Source organism: Castor canadensis, chromosome 10, assembly GCF_047511655.1.
Source record: "Castor canadensis chromosome 10, mCasCan1.hap1v2, whole genome shotgun sequence".
Taxonomy (NCBI): Eukaryota; Metazoa; Chordata; class Mammalia; order Rodentia; family Castoridae; genus Castor; species Castor canadensis.
This window is the reverse complement of record NC_133395.1, coordinates 88,592,691-88,610,844: the sequence shown is the minus strand read 5'-3', so window position 1 is coordinate 88,610,844 and position 18,154 is coordinate 88,592,691. Positions and strand designations below refer to the sequence as shown.

Sequence of the window (18,154 nt, the reverse complement as noted above, 5' to 3'; positions counted from 1 at the left end):
CGGAGGTCTCGGGGACCCTTCCGGTCCTCTTCGTCCGGAAAGCGCCACTGCCCCTCCAGCCCATCAGGAAAACGGCAGCCGCGCCCTTCGCCGACCCGCTCCGCCCTCCTCCACACTCAGGGCCTGGGGCTGCGGGGCTGAATCGTGAGGCTTTCCAGCCCAGGACTTCACCTCTGGCCCCTTTCACACCCGGGATCTTGGGAAGAAGAAACAAAACCAAACACAGCCAAAGCCATCTCCTCCGACCCAGGGCCCCTATACATCCCTTCCGATCCCGGGTTCCTGCCGGCCTCCCGGGGCGTTTCTCCCAGGCAGGCCTTCGCGGCCACTACACGGGGCTGAGCACTCGAGTCCTCGGGCGTCACGGGGCCCGCGGCCACGCCAAGCACGCACGACTCCCGGGTCTCGTCTGCTCCTGGGTGCCCTGGGCCTCTTCCCTGTGCCGCTGCTGTGTCTTGTGCCCCTGCTTGGCCTCCTTCAGACCCGGCCCCGTGCTACGCGGCCACGTGCTACAGGATCGTGCCAGCAGAACTGGCCCTGGCTGAGCCCCGTACCCACCCTCCTGCCATCCCTGGCCCTGCTAGCAAATGGCAGAGATCCTCTGGCCTCCGAGCCCAGACAAAAATCCTGATGCAGTTGGCCGAGGGGCCGCAAACCAAGGCTTCGCTTGTTCCCGCTCAGGCCCCAGCCATACCCTCTTGTCCTTCGGCTGCTCGTGTGTGGGGTGGGGGAGAGGAGGGTGCGTCCCCGTGCGTGCGTGCGTGGTCTGGGTGTCTCTGCGTGGTGTGTGTGTGTGTGTGTGTGTGTGTTAGATGCCGTGCCTGGTGTAGGTGGGGAAGAGCAAGCCCTCACGCACAGAGCCCCATCACACACTGGGGCCGGGCCGAGGGGGTCAATCTGCTCGGCCTGATTGCGTTGGGCATACATTGCAGAAGGTGGGTTTTCCAAGGCGGAGCAGAGGGTCCCGGCACCTGAGGTTGTCCACGGGGAGAATGTCTGTTCCACGGGGGCAAGCGGTCCCTTCCGTCGTGCCCAAGCCCATGTGACCCCGAAGGCCAGGTGGCCCCGGTCCTTGAGCTGACTGAGGAGTGCTTTGAGACCCGGAGGGTGGCACAGGCGACTGGGCGCCAGCGGCGGCCCTCCCTCCCTTTGAGCGGGACGGGGAGCTGCCGCTGGCATCCGGAGCTCTGGCGGCCTGCGCCCTCTGTCCCTGTGACCGCAGGCTCTGCCGTGGGAGGCGGGATCCCACGTAGAGGTCGCGCGCTGGCTGCCCTGTCTTGGGTTGAGCGACGGAGCGCGACGTGGAGCAGCACCCGACTGAGGCTCCCTGCTTCTCTGTCCCCTGGCGTCTTGCCCTGGACCCAGTGCACCACCTTGTGGCGAGCCCAGGTGTGGCGCGTCCCGCTGTGGGGCCCGCTGGGGTGCAGGACCCACTTTCTCATGGCTTCCGCACGTCCCTCCCCGCCCGCCTGGAGGGCAGTTGGGGAGCGGTCCCCAACGTGGCCTGGGACCAACCTCGCTGGTGACCCGTGTCGCGGGCGCGCGCCCCAGGAGAGTGTGGGGAGGGGAGAGGATTCGGGGACGTAGCTGTGAGGATTCGGTGTGCGTGGGTCTGGCGGGTGGCCCGGACGGGGTCGGGGTCGTGGTCACGGTGGGTCGTTGTGGTGGTGGTGGTGGTGGTGGTGCTGGGGGTGGTGGTGGTGGTGGGGGGGGTGGTGGCGAAGTCCCCGAAGACAAAAGGAGCAGCGAGGGAGGGAGGAGCAAAAGCCTACAGCACCCGGTATTCCCAGGCGGTCTCCCATCCAAGTACTAACCAGGCCCGACCCTGCTTAGCTTCCGAGATCAGACGAGATCGGGCGCGTTCAGGGTGGTATGGCCGTAGACGCTAGCCGCCGCCTCCGGGAGCCCCAAGAGCCTGCCGAGGGCCCCGGCGTGCGTCTCCACGCTGCTCTCCTGGCACGGCTGGGAGTCCGGGTGGGGGCTGGCAGCCCGGGGCCAGCGGCCAGAGGCCCCGCGCGCCTGCTCGGGCAGCCGGTCTCGCCCAGGTGGCCGCTGGGTGGCTTTCTTCCCGAGGTGTCCTGCTGCCAGGACGAGGGTCAAGTTTTCTCGGGGGAAAATTTCTCAGTGCTCTCGGGCGCTTGTTCTTCTGGGAATGTCCACTGCTGTGGCCAAGGCGGGGGACGCACAGCTCGGGCCAGGGCAAGCAGCCGCCCTCCTCCGTCGCCTCCTGGAGCCGTATCCTTGGGTGGGTGCGTGGCTCCCAGCGGAGGTCTCGGGGACCCTTCCGGTCCTCTTCGTCCGGAAAGCGCCACTGCCCCTCCAGCCCATCAGGAAAACGGCAGCCGCGCCCTTCGCCGACCCGCTCCGCCCTCCTCCACACTCAGGGCCTGGGGCTGCGGGGCTGAATCGTGAGGCTTTCCAGCCCAGGACTTCACCTCTGGCCCCTTTCACACCCGGGATCTTGGGAAGAAGAAACAAAACCAAACACAGCCAAAGCCATCTCCTCCGACCCGGGGCCCCTCCACATCCCTTCCGATCCCGGGTTCCTGCCGGCCTCCCGGGGCGTTTCTCCCAGGCAGGCCTTCGCGGCCACTACACGGGGCTGAGCACTCGAGTCCTCGGGCGTCACGGGGCCCGCGGCCACGCCAAGCACGCACGACTCCCGGGTCTCGTCTGCTCCTGGGTGCCCTGGGCCTCTTCCCTGTGCCGCTGCTGGGTCTTGTGCCCCTGCTTGGCCTCCTTCAGACCCGGCCCCGTGCTACGCGGCCACGTGCTACAGGATCGTGCCAGCAGAACTGGCCCTGGCTGAGCCCCGTACCCACCCTCCTGCCATCCCTGGCCCTGCTAGCAAATGGCAGAGATCCTCTGGCCTCCGAGCCCAGACAAAAATCCTGATGCAGTTGGCCGAGGGGCCGCAAACCAAGGCTTCGCTTGTTCCCGCTCAGGCCCCAGCCATACCCTCTTGTCCTTCGGCTGCTCGTGTGTGGGGTGGGGGAGAGGAGGGTGCGTCCCCGTGCGTGCGTGCGTGGTCTGGGTGTCTCTGCGTGGTGTGTGTGTGTGTGTGTGTGTGTGTGTTAGATGCCGTGCCTGGTGTAGGTGGGGAAGAGCAAGCCCTCACGCACAGAGCCCCATCACACACTGGGGCCGGGCCGAGGGGGTCAATCTGCTCGGCCTGATTGCGTTGGGCATACATTGCAGAAGGTGGGTTTTCCAAGGCGGAGCAGAGGGTCCCGGCACCTGAGGTTGTCCACGGGGAGAATGTCTGTTCCACGGGGGCAAGCGGTCCCTTCCGTCGTGCCCAAGCCCATGTGACCCCGAAGGCCAGGTGGCCCCGGTCCTTGAGCTGACTGAGGAGTGCTTTGAGACCCGGAGGGTGGCACAGGCGACTGGGCGCCAGCGGCGGCCCTCCCTCCCTTTGAGCGGGACGGGGAGCTGCCGCTGGCATCCGGAGCTCTGGCGGCCTGCGCCCTCTGTCCCTGTGACCGCAGGCTCTGCCGTGGGAGGCGGGATCCCACGTAGAGGTCGCGCGCTGGCTGCCCTGTCTTGGGTTGAGCGACGGAGCGCGACGTGGAGCAGCACCCGACTGAGGCTCCCTGCTTCTCTGTCCCCTGGCGTCTTGCCCTGGACCCAGTGCACCACCTTGTGGCGAGCCCAGGTGTGGCGCGTCCCGCTGTGGGGCCCGCTGGGGTGCAGGACCCACTTTCTCATGGCTTCCGCACGTCCCTCCCCGCCCGCCTGGAGGGCAGTTGGGGAGCGGTCCCCAACGTGGCCTGGGACCAACCTCGCTGGTGACCCGTGTCGCGGGCGCGCGCCCCAGGAGAGTGTGGGGAGGGGAGAGGATTCGGGGACGTAGCTGTGAGGATTCAGTGTGCGTGGGTCTGGCGGGTGGCCCGGACGGGGTCGGGGTCGTGGTCACGGTGGGTCGTTGTGGTGGTGGTGGTGGTGGTGGTGCTGGGGGTGGTGGTGGTGGTGGGGGGGGTGGTGGCGAAGTCCCCGAAGAAAAAAGGAGCAGCGAGGGAGGGAGGAGCAAAAGCCTACAGCACCCGGTATTCCCAGGCGGTCTCCCATCCAAGTACTAACCAGGCCCGACCCTGCTTAGCTTCCGAGATCAGACGAGATCGGGCGCGTTCAGGGTGGTATGGCCGTAGACGCTAGCCGCCGCCTCCGGGAGCCCCAAGAGCCTGCCGAGGGCCCCGGCGTGCGTCTCCACGCTGCTCTCCTGGCACGGCTGGGAGTCCGGGTGGGGGCTGGCAGCCCGGGGCCAGCGGCCAGAGGCCCCGCGCGCCTGCTCGGGCAGCCGGTCTCGCCCAGGTGGCCGCTGGGTGGCTTTCTTCCCGAGGTGTCCTGCTGCCAGGACGAGGGTCAAGTTTTCTCGGGGGAAAATTTCTCAGTGCTCTCGGGCGCTTGTTCTTCTGGGAATGTCCACTGCTGTGGCCAAGGCGGGGGACGCACAGCTCGGGCCAGGGCAAGCAGCCGCCCTCCTCCGTCGCCTCCTGGAGCCGTATCCTTGGGTGGGTGCGTGGCTCCCAGCGGAGGTCTCGGGGACCCTTCCGGTCCTCTTCGTCCGGAAAGCGCCACTGCCCCTCCAGCCCATCAGGAAAACGGCAGCCGCGCCCTTCGCCGACCCGCTCCGCCCTCCTCCACACTCAGGGCCTGGGGCTGCGGGGCTGAATCGTGAGGCTTTCCAGCCCAGGACTTCACCTCTGGCCCCTTTCACACCCGGGATCTTGGGAAGAAGAAACAAAACCAAACACAGCCAAAGCCATCTCCTCCGACCCGGGGCCCCTCCACATCCCTTCCGATCCCGGGTTCCTGCCGGCCTCCCGGGGCGTTTCTCCCAGGCAGGCCTTCGCGGCCACTACACGGGGCTGAGCACTCGAGTCCTCGGGCGTCACGGGGCCCGCGGCCACGCCAAGCACGCACGACTCCCGGGTCTCGTCTGCTCCTGGGTGCCCTGGGCCTCTTCCCTGTGCCGCTGCTGGGTCTTGTGCCCCTGCTTGGCCTCCTTCAGACCCGGCCCCGTGCTACGCGGCCACGTGCTACAGGATCGTGCCAGCAGAACTGGCCCTGGCTGAGCCCCGTACCCACCCTCCTGCCATCCCTGGCCCTGCTAGCAAATGGCAGAGATCCTCTGGCCTCCGAGCCCAGACAAAAATCCTGATGCAGTTGGCCGAGGGGCCGCAAACCAAGGCTTCGCTTGTTCCCGCTCAGGCCCCAGCCATACCCTCTTGTCCTTCGGCTGCTCGTGTGTGGGGTGGGGGAGAGGAGGGTGCGTCCCCGTGCGTGCGTGCGTGGTCTGGGTGTCTCTGCGTGGTGTGTGTGTGTGTGTGTGTGTGTGTGTTAGATGCCGTGCCTGGTGTAGGTGGGGAAGAGCAAGCCCTCACGCACAGAGCCCCATCACACACTGGGGCCGGGCCGAGGGGGTCAATCTGCTCGGCCTGATTGCGTTGGGCATACATTGCAGAAGGTGGGTTTTCCAAGGCGGAGCAGAGGGTCCCGGCACCTGAGGTTGTCCACGGGGAGAATGTCTGTTCCACGGGGGCAAGCGGTCCCTTCCGTCGTGCCCAAGCCCATGTGACCCCGAAGGCCAGGTGGCCCCGGTCCTTGAGTTGACTGAGGAGTGCTTTGAGACCCGGAGGGTGGCACAGGCGACTGGGCGCCAGCGGCGGCCCTCCCTCCCTTTGAGCGGGACGGGGAGCTGCCGCTGGCATCCGGAGCTCTGGCGGCCTGCGCCCTCTGTCCCTGTGACCGCAGGCTCTGCCGTGGGAGGCGGGATCCCACGTAGAGGTCGCGCGCTGGCTGCCCTGTCTTGGGTTGAGCGACGGAGCGCGACGTGGAGCAGCACCCGACTGAGGCTCCCTGCTTCTCTGTCCCCTGGCGTCTTGCCCTGGACCCAGTGCACCACCTTGTGGCGAGCCCAGGTGTGGCGCGTCCCGCTGTGGGGCCCGCTGGGGTGCAGGACCCACTTTCTCATGGCTTCCGCACGTCCCTCCCCGCCCGCCTGGAGGGCAGTTGGGGAGCGGTCCCCAACGTGGCCTGGGACCAACCTCGCTGGTGACCCGTGTCGCGGGCGCGCGCCCCAGGAGAGTGTGGGGAGGGGAGAGGATTCGGGGACGTAGCTGTGAGGATTCGGTGTGCGTGGGTCTGGCGGGTGGCCCGGACGGGGTCGGGGTCGTGGTCACGGTGGGTCGTTGTGGTGGTGGTGGTGGTGGTGCTGGGGGTGGTGGTGGTGGTGGGGGGGGTGGTGGCGAAGTCCCCAAAGACAAAAGGAGCAGCGAGGGAGGGAGGAGCAAAAGCCTACAGCACCCGGTATTCCCAGGCGGTCTCCCATCCAAGTACTAACCAGGCCCGACCCTGCTTAGCTTCCGAGATCAGACGAGATCGGGCGCGTTCAGGGTGGTATGGCCGTAGACGCTAGCCGCCGCCTCCGGGAGCCCCAAGAGCCTGCCGAGGGCCCCGGCGTGCGTCTCCACGCTGCTCTCCTGGCACGGCTGGGAGTCCGGGTGGGGGCTGGCAGCCCGGGGCCAGCGGCCAGAGGCCCCGCGCGCCTGCTCGGGCAGCCGGTCTCGCCCAGGTGGCCGCTGGGTGGCTTTCTTCCCGAGGTGTCCTGCTGCCAGGACGAGGGTCAAGTTTTCTCGGGGGAAAATTTCTCAGTGCTCTCGGGCGCTTGTTCTTCTGGGAATGTCCACTGCTGTGGCCAAGGCGGGGGACGCACAGCTCGGGCCAGGGCAAGCAGCCGCCCTCCTCCGTCGCCTCCTGGAGCCGTATCCTTGGGTGGGTGCGTGGCTCCCAGCGGAGGTCTCGGGGACCCTTCCGGTCCTCTTCGTCCGGAAAGCGCCACTGCCCCTCCAGCCCATCAGGAAAACGGCAGCCGCGCCCTTCGCCGACCCGCTCCGCCCTCCTCCACACTCAGGGCCTGGGGCTGCGGGGCTGAATCGTGAGGCTTTCCAGCCCAGGACTTCACCTCTGGCCCCTTTCACACCCGGGATCTTGGGAAGAAGAAACAAAACCAAACACAGCCAAAGCCATCTCCTCCAACCCGGGGCCCCTCCACATCCCTTCCGATCCCGGGTTCCTGCCGGCCTCCCGGGGCGTTTCTCCCAGGCAGGCCTTCGCGGCCACTACACGGGGCTGAGCACTCGAGTCCTCGGGCGTCACGGGGCCCGCGGCCACGCCAAGCACGCACGACTCCCGGGTCTTGTCTGCTCCTGGGTGCCCTGGGCCTCTTCCCTGTGCCGCTGCTGGGTCTTGTGCCCCTGCTTGGCCTCCTTCAGACCCGGCCCCGTGCTACGCGGCCACGTGCTACAGGATCGTGCCAGCAGAACTGGTCCTGGCTGAGCCCCGTACCCACCCTCCTGCCATCCCTGGCCCTGCTAGCAAATGGCAGAGATCCTCTGGCCTCTGAGCCCAGACAAAAATCCTGATGCAGTTGGCCGAGGGGCCGCAAACCAAGGCTTCGCTTGTTCCCGCTCAGGCCCCAGCCATACCCTCTTGTCCTTCGGCTGCTCGTGTGTGGGGTGGGGGAGAGGAGGGTGCGTCCCCGTGCGTGCGTGCGTGGTCTGGGTGTCTCTGCGTGGTGTGTGTGTGTGTGTGTGTGTGTGTTAGATGCCGTGCCTGGTGTAGGTGGGGAAGAGCAAGCCCTCACGCACAGAGCCCCATCACACACTGGGGCCGGGCCGAGGGGGTCAATCTGCTCGGCCTGATTGCGTTGGGCATACATTGCAGAAGGTGGGTTTTCCAAGGCGGAGCAGAGGGTCCCGGCACCTGAGGTTGTCCACGGGGAGAATGTCTGTTCCACGGGGGCAAGCGGTCCCTTCCGTCGTGCCCAAGCCCATGTGACCCCGAAGGCCAGGTGGCCCCGGTCCTTGAGCTGACTGAGGAGTGCTTTGAGACCCGGAGGGTGGCACAGGCGACTGGGCGCCAGCGGCGGCCCTCCCTCCCTTTGAGCGGGACGGGGAGCTGCCGCTGGCATCCGGAGCTCTGGCGGCCTGCGCCCTCTGTCCCTGTGACCGCAGGCTCTGCCGTGGGAGGCGGGATCCCACGTAGAGGTCGCGCGCTGGCTGCCCTGTCTTGGGTTGAGCGACGGAGCGCGACGTGGAGCAGCACCCGACTGAGGCTCCCTGCTTCTCTGTCCCCTGGCGTCTTGCCCTGGACCCAGTGCACCACCTTGTGGCGAGCCCAGGTGTGGCGCGTCCCGCTGTGGGGCCCGCTGGGGTGCAGGACCCACTTTCTCATGGCTTCCGCACGTCCCTCCCCGCCCGCCTGGAGGGCAGTTGGGGAGCGGTCCCCAACGTGGCCTGGGACCAACCTCGCTGGTGACCCGTGTCGCGGGCACGCGCCCCAGGAGAGTGTGGGGAGGGGAGAGGATTCGGGGACGTAGCTGTGAGGATTCGGTGTGCGTGGGTCTGGCGGGTGGCCCGGACGGGGTCGGGGTCGTGGTCACGGTGGGTCGTTGTGGTGGTGGTGGTGGTGGTGGTGCTGGGGGTGGTGGTGGTGGTGGGGGGGGTGGTGGCGAAGTCCCCGAAGACAAAAGGAGCAGCGAGGGAGGGAGGAGCAAAAGCCTACAGCACCCGGTATTCCCAGGCGGTCTCCCATCCAAGTACTAACCAGGCCCGACCCTGCTTAGCTTCCGAGATCAGACGAGATCGGGCGCGTTCAGGGTGGTATGGCCGTAGACGCTAGCCGCCGCCTCCGGGAGCCCCAAGAGCCTGCCGAGGGCCCCGGCGTGCGTCTCCACGCTGCTCTCCTGGCACGGCTGGGAGTCCGGGTGGGGGCTGGCAGCCCGGGGCCAGCGGCCAGAGGCCCCGCGTGCCTGCTCGGGCAGCCGGTCTCGCCCAGGTGGCCGCTGGGTGGCTTTCTTCCCGAGGTGTCCTGCTGCCAGGACGAGGGTCAAGTTTTCTCGGGGGAAAATTTCTCAGTGCTCTCGGGCGCTTGTTCTTCTGGGAATGTCCACTGCTGTGGCCAAGGCGGGGGACGCACAGCTCGGGCCAGGGCAAGCAGCCGCCCTCCTCCGTCGCCTCCTGGAGCCGTATCCTTGGGTGGGTGCGTGGCTCCCAGCGGAGGTCTCGGGGACCCTTCCGGTCCTCTTCGTCCGGAAAGCGCCACTGCCCCTCCAGCCCATCAGGAAAACGGCAGCCGCGCCCTTCGCCGACCCGCTCCGCCCTCCTCCACACTCAGGGCCTGGGGCTGCGGGGCTGAATCGTGAGGCTTTCCAGCCCAGGACTTCACCTCTGGCCCCTTTCACACCCGGGATCTTGGGAAGAAGAAACAAAACCAAACACAGCCAAAGCCATCTCCTCCGACCCGGGGCCCCTCCACATCCCTTCCGATCCCGGGTTCCTGCCGGCCTCCCGGGGCGTTTCTCCCAGGCAGGCCTTCGCGGCCACTACACGGGGCTGAGCACTCGAGTCCTCGGGCGTCACGGGGCCCGCGGCCACGCCAAGCACGCACGACTCCCGGGTCTCGTCTGCTCCTGGGTGCCCTGGGCCTCTTCCCTGTGCCGCTGCTGTGTCTTGTGCCCCTGCTTGGCCTCCTTCAGACCCGGCCCCGTGCTACGCGGCCACGTGCTACAGGATCGTGCCAGCAGAACTGGCCCTGGCTGAGCCCCGTACCAACCCTCCTGCCATCCCTGGCCCTGCTAGCAAATGGCAGAGATCCTCTGGCCTCCGAGCCCAGACAAAAATCCTGATGCAGTTGGCCGAGGGGCCGCAAACCAAGGCTTCGCTTGTTCCCGCTCAGGCCCCAGCCATACCCTCTTGTCCTTCGGCTGCTCGTGTGTGGGGTGGGGGAGAGGAGGGTGCGTCCCCGTGCGTGCGTGCGTGGTCTGGGTGTCTCTGCGTGGTGTGTGTGTGTGTGTGTGTGTGTGTGTGTGTGTGTGTGTGTGTGTTAGATGCCGTGCCTGGTGTAGGTGGGGAAGAGCAAGCCCTCACTCACAGAGCCCCATCACACACTGGGGCCGGGCCGAGGGGTCAATCTGCTCGGCCTGATTGCGTTGGGCATACATTGCAGAAGGTGGGTTTTCCAAGGCGGAGCAGAGGGTCCCGGCACCTGAGGTTGTCCACGGGGAGAATGTCTGTTCCACGGGGGCAAGCGGTCCCTTCCGTCGTGCCCAAGCCCATGTGACCCCGAAGGCCAGGTGGCCCCGGTCCTTGAGCTGACTGAGGAGTGCTTTGAGACCCGGAGGGTGGCACAGGCGACTGGGCGCCAGCGGCGGCCCTCCCTCCCTTTGAGCGGGACGGGGAGCTGCCGCTGGTATCCGGAGCTCTGGCGGCCTGCGCCCTCTGTCCCTGTGACCGCAGGCTCTGCCGTGGGAGGCGGGATCCCACGTAGAGGTCGCGCGCTGGCTGCCCTGTCTTGGGTTGAGCGACGGAGGGCGACGTGGAGCAGCACCCGACTGAGGCTCCCTGCTTCTCTGTCCCCTGGCGTCTTGCCCTGGACCCAGTGCACCACCTTGTGGCGAGCCCAGGTGTGGCGCGTCCCGCTGTGGGGCCCGCTGGGGTGCAGGACCCACTTTCTCATGGCTTCCGCACGTCCCTCCCCGCCCGCCTGGAGGGCAGTTGGGGAGCGGTCCCCAACGTGGCCTGGGACCAACCTCGCTGGTGACCCGTGTCGCGGGCGCGCGCCACAGGAGAGTGTGAGGAGGGGAGAGGATTCGGGGATGTAGCTGTGAGGATTCGGTGTGCGTGGGTCTGGCGGGTGGCCCGGACGGGGTCGGGGTCGTGGTCACGGTGGGTCGTTGTGGTGGTGGTGGTGGTGGTGGTGCTGGGGGTGGTGGTGGTGGTGGGGGGGGTGGTGGCGAAGTCCCCGAAGACAAAAGGAGCAGCGAGGGAGGGAGGAGCAAGAGCCTACAGCACCCGGTATTCCCAGGCGGTCTCCCATCCAAGTACTAACCAGGCCCGACCCTGCTTAGCTTCCGAGATCAGACGAGATCGGGCGCGTTCAGGGTGGTATGGCCGTAGACGCTAGCCGCCGCCTCCGGGAGCCCCAAGAGCCTGCCGAGGGCCCCGGCGTGCGTCTCCACGCTGCTCTCCTGGCACGGCTGGGAGTCCGGGTGGGGGCTGGCAGCCCGGGGCCAGCGGCCAGACGCCCCGCGCGCCTGCTCGGGCAGCCGGTCTCGCCCAGGTGGCCACTGGGTGGCTTTCTTCCCGAGGTGTCCTGCTGCCAGGACGAGGGTCAAGTTTTCTCGGGGGAAAATTTCTCAGTGCTCTCGGGCGCTTGTTCTTCTGGGAATGTCCACTGCTGTGGCCAAGGCGGTGGACGCACAGCTCGGGCCAGGGCAAGCAGCCGCCCTCCTCCGTCGTCTCCTGGAGCCGTATCCTTGGGTGGGTGCGTGGCTCCCAGCGGAGGTCTCGGGGACCCTTCCGGTCCTCTTCGTCCGGAAAGCGCCACTGCCCCTCCAGCCTATCAGGAAAACGGCAGCCGCGCCCTTCGCCGACCCGCTCCGCCCTCCTCCACACTCAGGGCCTGGGGCTGCGGGGCTGAATCGTGAGGCTTTCCAGCCCAGGACTTCACCACTGGCCCGTTTCACACCCGGAATCTTGGGAAGAAGAAACAAAACCAAACACAGCCAAAGCCATCTCCTCCGACCCGGGGCCCCTCCACATCCCTTCCGATCCCGGGTTCCTGCCGGCCTCCCGGGGCGTTTCTCCCAGGCAGGCCTTCGCGGCCACTACACGGGGCTGAGCACTCGAGTCCTCGGGCGTCACGGGGCCCGCGGCCACGCCAAGCACGCACGACTCCCGGGTCTCGTCTGCTCCTGGGTGCCCTGGGCCTCTTCCCTGTGCCGCTGCTGGGTCTTGTGCCCCTGCTTGGCCTCCTTCAGACCCGGCCCCGTGCTACGCGGCCACGTGCTACAGGATCGTGCCAGCAGAACTGGCCCTGGCTGAGCCCCGTACCCACCCTCCTGCCATCCCTGGCCCTGCTAGCAAATGGCAGAGATCCTCTGGCCTCCGAGCCCAGACAAAAATCCTGATGCAGTTGGCCGAGGGGCCGCAAACCAAGGCTTCGCTTGTTCCCGCTCAGGCCCCAGCCATACCCTCTTGTCCTTCGGCTGCTCGTGTGTGGGGTGGGGGAGAGGAGGGTGCGTCCCCGTGCGTGCGTGCGTGGTCTGGGTGTCTCTGCGTGGTGTGTGTGTGTGTGTGTGTGTGTGTTAGATGCCGTGCCTGGTGTAGGTGGGGAAGAGCAAGCCCTCACGCACAGAGCCCCATCACACACTGGGGCCGGGCCGAGGGGGTCAATCTGCTCGGCCTGATTGCGTTGGGCATACATTGCAGAAGGTGGGTTTTCCAAGGCGGAGCAGAGGGTCCCGGCACCTGAGGTTGTCCACGGGGAGAATGTCTGTTCCACGGGGGCAAGCGGTCCCTTCCGTCGTGCCCAAGCCCATGTGACCCCGAAGGCCAGGTGGCCCCGGTCCTTGAGCTGACTGAGGAGTGCTTTGAGACCCGGAGGGTGGCACAGGCGACTGGGCGCCAGCGGCGGCCCTCCCTCCCTTTGAGCGGGACGGGGAGCTGCCGCTGGCATCCGGAGCTCTGGCGGCCTGCGCCCTCTGTCCCTGTGACCGCAGGCTCTGCCGTGGGAGGCGGGATCCCACGTAGAGGTCGCGCGCTGGCTGCCCTGTCTTGGGTTGAGCGACGGAGCGCGACGTGGAGCAGCACCCGACTGAGGCTCCCTGCTTCTCTGTCCCCTGGCGTCTTGCCCTGGACCCAGTGCACCACCTTGTGGCGAGCCCAGGTGTGGCGCGTCCCGCTGTGGGGCCCGCTGGGGTGCAGGACCCACTTTCTCATGGCTTCCGCACGTCCCTCCCCGCCCGCCTGGAGGGCAGTTGGGGAGCGGTCCCCAACGTGGCCTGGGACCAACCTCGCTGGTGACCCGTGTCGCGGGCGCGCGCCCCAGGAGAGTGTGGGGAGGGGAGAGGATTCGGGGACGTAGCTGTGAGGATTCGGTGTGCGTGGGTCTGGCGGGTGGCCCGGACGGGGTCGGGGTCGTGGTCACGGTGGGTCGTTGTGGTGGTGGTGGTGGTGGTGGTGCTGGGGGTGGTGGTGGTGGTGGGGGGGGTGGTGGCGAAGTCCCCGAAGACAAAAGGAGCAGCGAGGGAGGGAGGAGCAAAAGCCTACAACACCCGGTATTCCCAGGCGGTCTCCCATCCAAGTACTAACCAGGCCCGACCCTGCTTAGCTTCCGAGATCAGACGAGATCGGGCGCGTTCAGGGTGGTATGGCCGTAGACGCTAGCCGCCGCCTCCGGGAGCCCCAAGAGCCTGCCGAGGGCCCCGGCGTGCGTCTCCACGCTGCTCTCCTGGCACGGCTGGGAGTCCGGGTGGGGGCTGGCAGCCCGGGGCCAGCGGCCAGAGGCCCCGCGCGCCTGCTCGGGCAGCCGGTCTCGCCCAGGTGGCCGCTGGGTGGCTTTCTTCCCGAGGTGTCCTGCTGCCAGGACGAGGGTCAAGTTTTCTCGGGGGAAAATTTCTCAGTGCTCTCGGGCGCTTGTTCTTCTGGGAATGTCCACTGCTGTGGCCAAGGCGGGGGACGCACAGCTCGGGCCAGGGCAAGCAGCTGCCCTCCTCCGTCGCCTCCTGGAGCCGTATCCTTGGGTGGGTGCGTGGCTCCCAGCGGAGGTCTCGGGGACCCTTCCGGTCCTCTTCGTCCGGAAAGCGCCACTGCCCCTCCAGCCCATCAGGAAAACGGCAGCCGCGCCCTTCGCCGACCCGCTCCGCCCTCCTCCACACTCAGGGCCTGGGGCTGCGGGGCTGAATCGTGAGGCTTTCCAGCCCAGGACTTCACCTCTGGCCCCTTTCACACCCGGGATCTTGGGAAGAAGAAACAAAACCAAACACAGCCAAAGCCATCTCCTCCGACCCGGGGCCCCTCCACATCCCTTCCGATCCCGGGTTCCTGCCGGCCTCCCGGGGCGTTTCTCCCAGGCAGGCCTTCGCGGCCACTACACGGGGCTGAGCACTCGAGTCCTCGGGCGTCACGGGGCCCGCGGCCACGCCAAGCACGCACGACTCCCGGGTCTCGTCTGCTCCTGGGTGCCCTGGGCCTCTTCCCTGTGCCGCTGCTGGGTCTTGTGCCCCTGCTTGGCCTCCTTCAGACCCGGCCCCGTGCTACGCGGCCACGTGCTACAGGATCGTGCCAGCAGAACTGGCCCTGGCTGAGCCCCGTACCCACCCTCCTGCCATCCCTGGCCCTGCTAGCAAATGGCAGAGATCCTCTGGCCTCCGAGCCCAGACAAAAATCCTGATGCAGTTGGCCGAGGGGCCGCAAACCAAGGCTTCGCTTGTTCCCGCTCAGGCCCCAGCCATACCCTCTTGTCCTTCGGCTGCTCGTGTGTGGGGTGGGGGAGAGGAGGGTGCGTCCCCGTGCGTGCGTGCGTGGTCTGGGTGTCTCTGCGTGGTGTGTGTGTGTGTGTGTGTGTGTGTTAGATGCCGTGCCTGGTGTAGGTGGGGAAGAGCAAGCCCTCACGCACAGAGCCCCATCACACACTGGGGCCGGGCCGAGGGGGTCAATCTGCTCGGCCTGATTGCGTTGGGCATACATTGCAGAAGGTGGGTTTTCCAAGGCGGAGCAGAGGGTCCCGGCACCTGAGGTTGTCCACGGGGAGAATGTCTGTTCCACGGGGGCAAGCGGTCCCTTCCGTCGTGCCCAAGCCCATGTGACCCCGAAGGCCAGGTGGCCCCGGTCCTTGAGCTGACTGAGGAGTGCTTTGAGACCCGGAGGGTGGCACAGGCGACTGGGCGCCAGCGGCGGCCCTCCCTCCCTTTGAGCGGGACGGGGAGCTGCCGCTGGCATCCGGAGCTCTGGCGGCCTGCGCCCTCTGTCCCTGTGACCGCAGGCTCTGCCGTGGGAGGCGGGATCCCACGTAGAGGTCGCGCGCTGGCTGCCCTGTCTTGGGTTGAGCGACGGAGCGCGACGTGGAGCAGCACCCGACTGAGGCTCCCTGCTTCTCTGTCCCCTGGCGTCTTGCCCTGGACCCAGTGCACCACCTTGTGGCGAGCCCAGGTGTGGCGCGTCCCGCTGTGGGGCCCGCTGGGGTGCAGGACCCACTTTCTCATGGCTTCCGCACGTCCCTCCCCGCCCGCCTGGAGGGCAGTTGGGGAGCGGTCCCCAACGTGGCCTGGGACCAACCTCGCTGGTGACCCGTGTCGCGGGCGCGCGCCCCAGGAGAGTGTGGGGAGGGGAGAGGATTCGGGGATGTAGCTGTGAGGATTCGGTGTGCGTGGGTCTGGCGGGTGGCCCGGACGGGGTCGGGGTCGTGGTCACGGTGGGTCGTTGTGGTGGTGGTGGTGGTGGTGGTGCTGGGGGTGGTGGTGGTGGTGGGGGGGGTGGTGGCGAAGTCCCCGAAGACAAAAGGAGCAGCGAGGGAGGGAGGAGCAAAAGCCTACAGCACCCGGTATTCCCAGGCGGTCTCCCATCCAAGTACTAACCAGGCCCGACCCTGCTTAGCTTCCGAGATCAGACGAGATCGGGCGCGTTCAGGGTGGTATGGCCGTAGACGCTAGCCGCCGCCTCCGGGAGCCCCAAGAGCCTGCCGAGGGCCCCGGCGTGCGTCTCCACGCTGCTCTCCTGGCACGGCTGGGAGTCCGGGTGGGGGCTGGCAGCCCGGGGCCAGCGGCCAGAGGCCCCGCGCGCCTGCTCGGGCAGCCGGTCTCGCCCAGGTGGCCGCTGGGTGGCTTTCTTCCCGAGGTGTCCTGCTGCCAGGACGAGGGTCAAGTTTTCTCGGGGGAAAATTTCTCAGTGCTCTCGGGCGCTTGTTCTTCTGGGAATGTCCACTGCTGTGGCCAAGGCGGGGGACGCACAGCTCGGGCCAGGGCAAGCAGCCGCCCTCCTCCGTCGCCTCCTGGAGCCGTATCCTTGGGTGGGTGCGTGGCTCCCAGCGGAGGTCTCGGGGACCCTTCCGGTCCTCTTCGTCCGGAAAGCGCCACTGCCCCTCCAGCCCATCAGGAAAACGGCAGCCGCGCCCTTCGCCGACCCGCTCCGCCCTCCTCCACACTCAGGGCCTGGGGCTGCGGGGCTGAATCGTGAGGCTTTCCAGCCCAGGACTTCACCTCTGGCCCCTTTCACACCCGGGATCTTGGGAAGAAGAAACAAAACCAAACACAGCCAAAGCCATCTCCTCCGACCCAGGGCCCCTATACATCCCTTCCGATCCCGGGTTCCTGCCGGCCTCCCGGGGCGTTTCTCCCAGGCAGGCCTTCGCGGCCACTACACGGGGCTGAGCACTCGAGTCCTCGGGCGTCACGGGGCCCGCGGCCACGCCAAGCACGCACGACTCCCGGGTCTCGTCTGCTCCTGGGTGCCCTGGGCCTCTTCCCTGTGCCGCTGCTGTGTCTTGTGCCCCTGCTTGGCCTCCTTCAGACCCGGCCCCGTGCTACGCGGCCACGTGCTACAGGATCGTGCCAGCAGAACTGGCCCTGGCTGAGCCCCGTACCCACCCTCCTGCCATCCCTGGCCCTGCTAGCAAATGGCAGAGATCCTCTGGCCTCCGAGCCCAGACAAAAATCCTGATGCAGTTGGCCGAGGGGCCGCAAACCAAGGCTTCGCTTGTTCCCGCTCAGGCCCCAGCCATACCCTCTTGTCCTTCGGCTGCTCGTGTGTGGGGTGGGGGAGAGGAGGGTGCGTCCCCGTGCGTGCGTGCGTGGTCTGGGTGTCTCTGCGTGGTGTGTGTGTGTGTGTGTGTGTGTGTTAGATGCCGTGCCTGGTGTAGGTGGGGAAGAGCAAGCCCTCACGCACAGAGCCCCATCACACACTGGGGCCGGGCCGAGGGGGTCAATCTGCTCGGCCTGATTGCGTTGGGCATACATTGCAGAAGGTGGGTTTTCCAAGGCGGAGCAGAGGGTCCCGGCACCTGAGGTTGTCCACGGGGAGAATGTCTGTTCCACGGGGGCAAGCGGTCCCTTCCGTCGTGCCCAAGCCCATGTGACCCCGAAGGCCAGGTGGCCCCGGTCCTTGAGCTGACTGAGGAGTGCTTTGAGACCCGGAGGGTGGCACAGGCGACTGGGCGCCAGCGGCGGCCCTCCCTCCCTTTGAGCGGGACGGGGAGCTGCCGCTGGCATCCGGAGCTCTGGCGGCCTGCGCCCTCTGTCCCTGTGACCGCAGGCTCTGCCGTGGGAGGCGGGATCCCACGTAGAGGTCGCGCGCTGGCTGCCCTGTCTTGGGTTGAGCGACGGAGCGCGACGTGGAGCAGCACCCGACTGAGGCTCCCTGCTTCTCTGTCCCCTGGCGTCTTGCCCTGGACCCAGTGCACCACCTTGTGGCGAGCCCAGGTGTGGCGCGTCCCGCTGTGGGGCCCGCTGGGGTGCAGGACCCACTTTCTCATGGCTTCCGCACGTCCCTCCCCGCCCGCCTGGAGGGCAGTTGGGGAGCGGTCCCCAACGTGGCCTGGGACCAACCTCGCTGGTGACCCGTGTCGCGGGCGCGCGCCCCAGGAGAGTGTGGGGAGGGGAGAGGATTCGGGGACGTAGCTGTGAGGATTCGGTGTGCGTGGGTCTGGCGGGTGGCCCGGACGGGGTCGGGGTCGTGGTCACGGTGGGTCGTTGTGGTGGTGGTGGTGGTGGTGGTGCTGGGGGTGGTGGTGGTGGTGGGGGGGGTGGTGGCGAAGTCCCCGAAGACAAAAGGAGCAGCGAGGGAGGGAGGAGCAAAAGCCTACAGCACCCGGTATTCCCAGGCGGTCTCCCATCCAAGTACTAACCAGGCCCGACCCTGCTTAGCTTCCGAGATCAGACGAGATCGGGCGCGTTCAGGGTGGTATGGCCGTAGACGCTAGCCGCCGCCTCCGGGAGCCCCAAGAGCCTGCCGAGGGCCCCGGCGTGCGTCTCCACGCTGCTCTCCTGGCACGGCTGGGAGTCCGGGTGGGGGCTGGCAGCCCGGGGCCAGCGGCCAGAGGCCCCGCGCGCCTGCTCGGGCAGCCGGTCTCGCCCAGGTGGCCGCTGGGTGGCTTTCTTCCCGAGGTGTCCTGCTGCCAGGACGAGGGTCAAGTTTTCTCGGGGGAAAATTTCTCAGTGCTCTCGGGCGCTTGTTCTTCTGGGAATGTCCACTGCTGTGGCCAAGGCGGGGGACGCACAGCTCGGGCCAGGGCAAGCAGCCGCCCTCCTCCGTCGCCTCCTGGAGCCGTATCCTTGGGTGGGTGCGTGGCTCCCAGCGGAGGTCTCGGGGACCCTTCC

At 67.6% G+C, this 18,154-nt stretch overlaps 8 non-coding genes across 8 annotated transcripts; all 8 read right to left on the bottom strand.

Moving 5' to 3' along the window:
• Positions 1 to 1,765: 1,765 nt before the first annotated feature.
• Positions 1,766 to 1,884, bottom strand: LOC141411991 (5S ribosomal RNA). Its single transcript, XR_012436831.1, has one exon. It is a non-coding gene; the product is annotated as a 5S ribosomal RNA (ribosomal RNA).
• A 2,147-nt stretch (positions 1,885 to 4,031) lies between these two features.
• On the bottom strand, positions 4,032 to 4,150 carry LOC141411990 (5S ribosomal RNA). The gene has a single exon (XR_012436830.1). It is a non-coding gene; the product is annotated as a 5S ribosomal RNA (ribosomal RNA).
• Positions 4,151 to 6,294: 2,144 nt separating this feature from the next.
• Positions 6,295 to 6,413, bottom strand: LOC141411988 (5S ribosomal RNA). Its single transcript, XR_012436828.1, has one exon. It is a non-coding gene; the product is annotated as a 5S ribosomal RNA (ribosomal RNA).
• A 2,145-nt stretch (positions 6,414 to 8,558) lies between these two features.
• On the bottom strand, positions 8,559 to 8,677 carry LOC141411987 (5S ribosomal RNA). Its single transcript, XR_012436827.1, has one exon. It is a non-coding gene; the product is annotated as a 5S ribosomal RNA (ribosomal RNA).
• A 2,164-nt stretch (positions 8,678 to 10,841) lies between these two features.
• On the bottom strand, positions 10,842 to 10,960 carry LOC141411986 (5S ribosomal RNA). The gene has a single exon (XR_012436826.1). It is a non-coding gene; the product is annotated as a 5S ribosomal RNA (ribosomal RNA).
• Positions 10,961 to 13,105: 2,145 nt separating this feature from the next.
• On the bottom strand, positions 13,106 to 13,224 carry LOC141412540 (5S ribosomal RNA). The gene has a single exon (XR_012437382.1). It is a non-coding gene; the product is annotated as a 5S ribosomal RNA (ribosomal RNA).
• Positions 13,225 to 15,369: 2,145 nt separating this feature from the next.
• On the bottom strand, positions 15,370 to 15,488 carry LOC141411985 (5S ribosomal RNA). Its single transcript, XR_012436825.1, has one exon. It is a non-coding gene; the product is annotated as a 5S ribosomal RNA (ribosomal RNA).
• A 2,145-nt stretch (positions 15,489 to 17,633) lies between these two features.
• On the bottom strand, positions 17,634 to 17,752 carry LOC141411984 (5S ribosomal RNA). Its single transcript, XR_012436824.1, has one exon. It is a non-coding gene; the product is annotated as a 5S ribosomal RNA (ribosomal RNA).
• Positions 17,753 to 18,154: the final 402 nt, after the last annotated feature.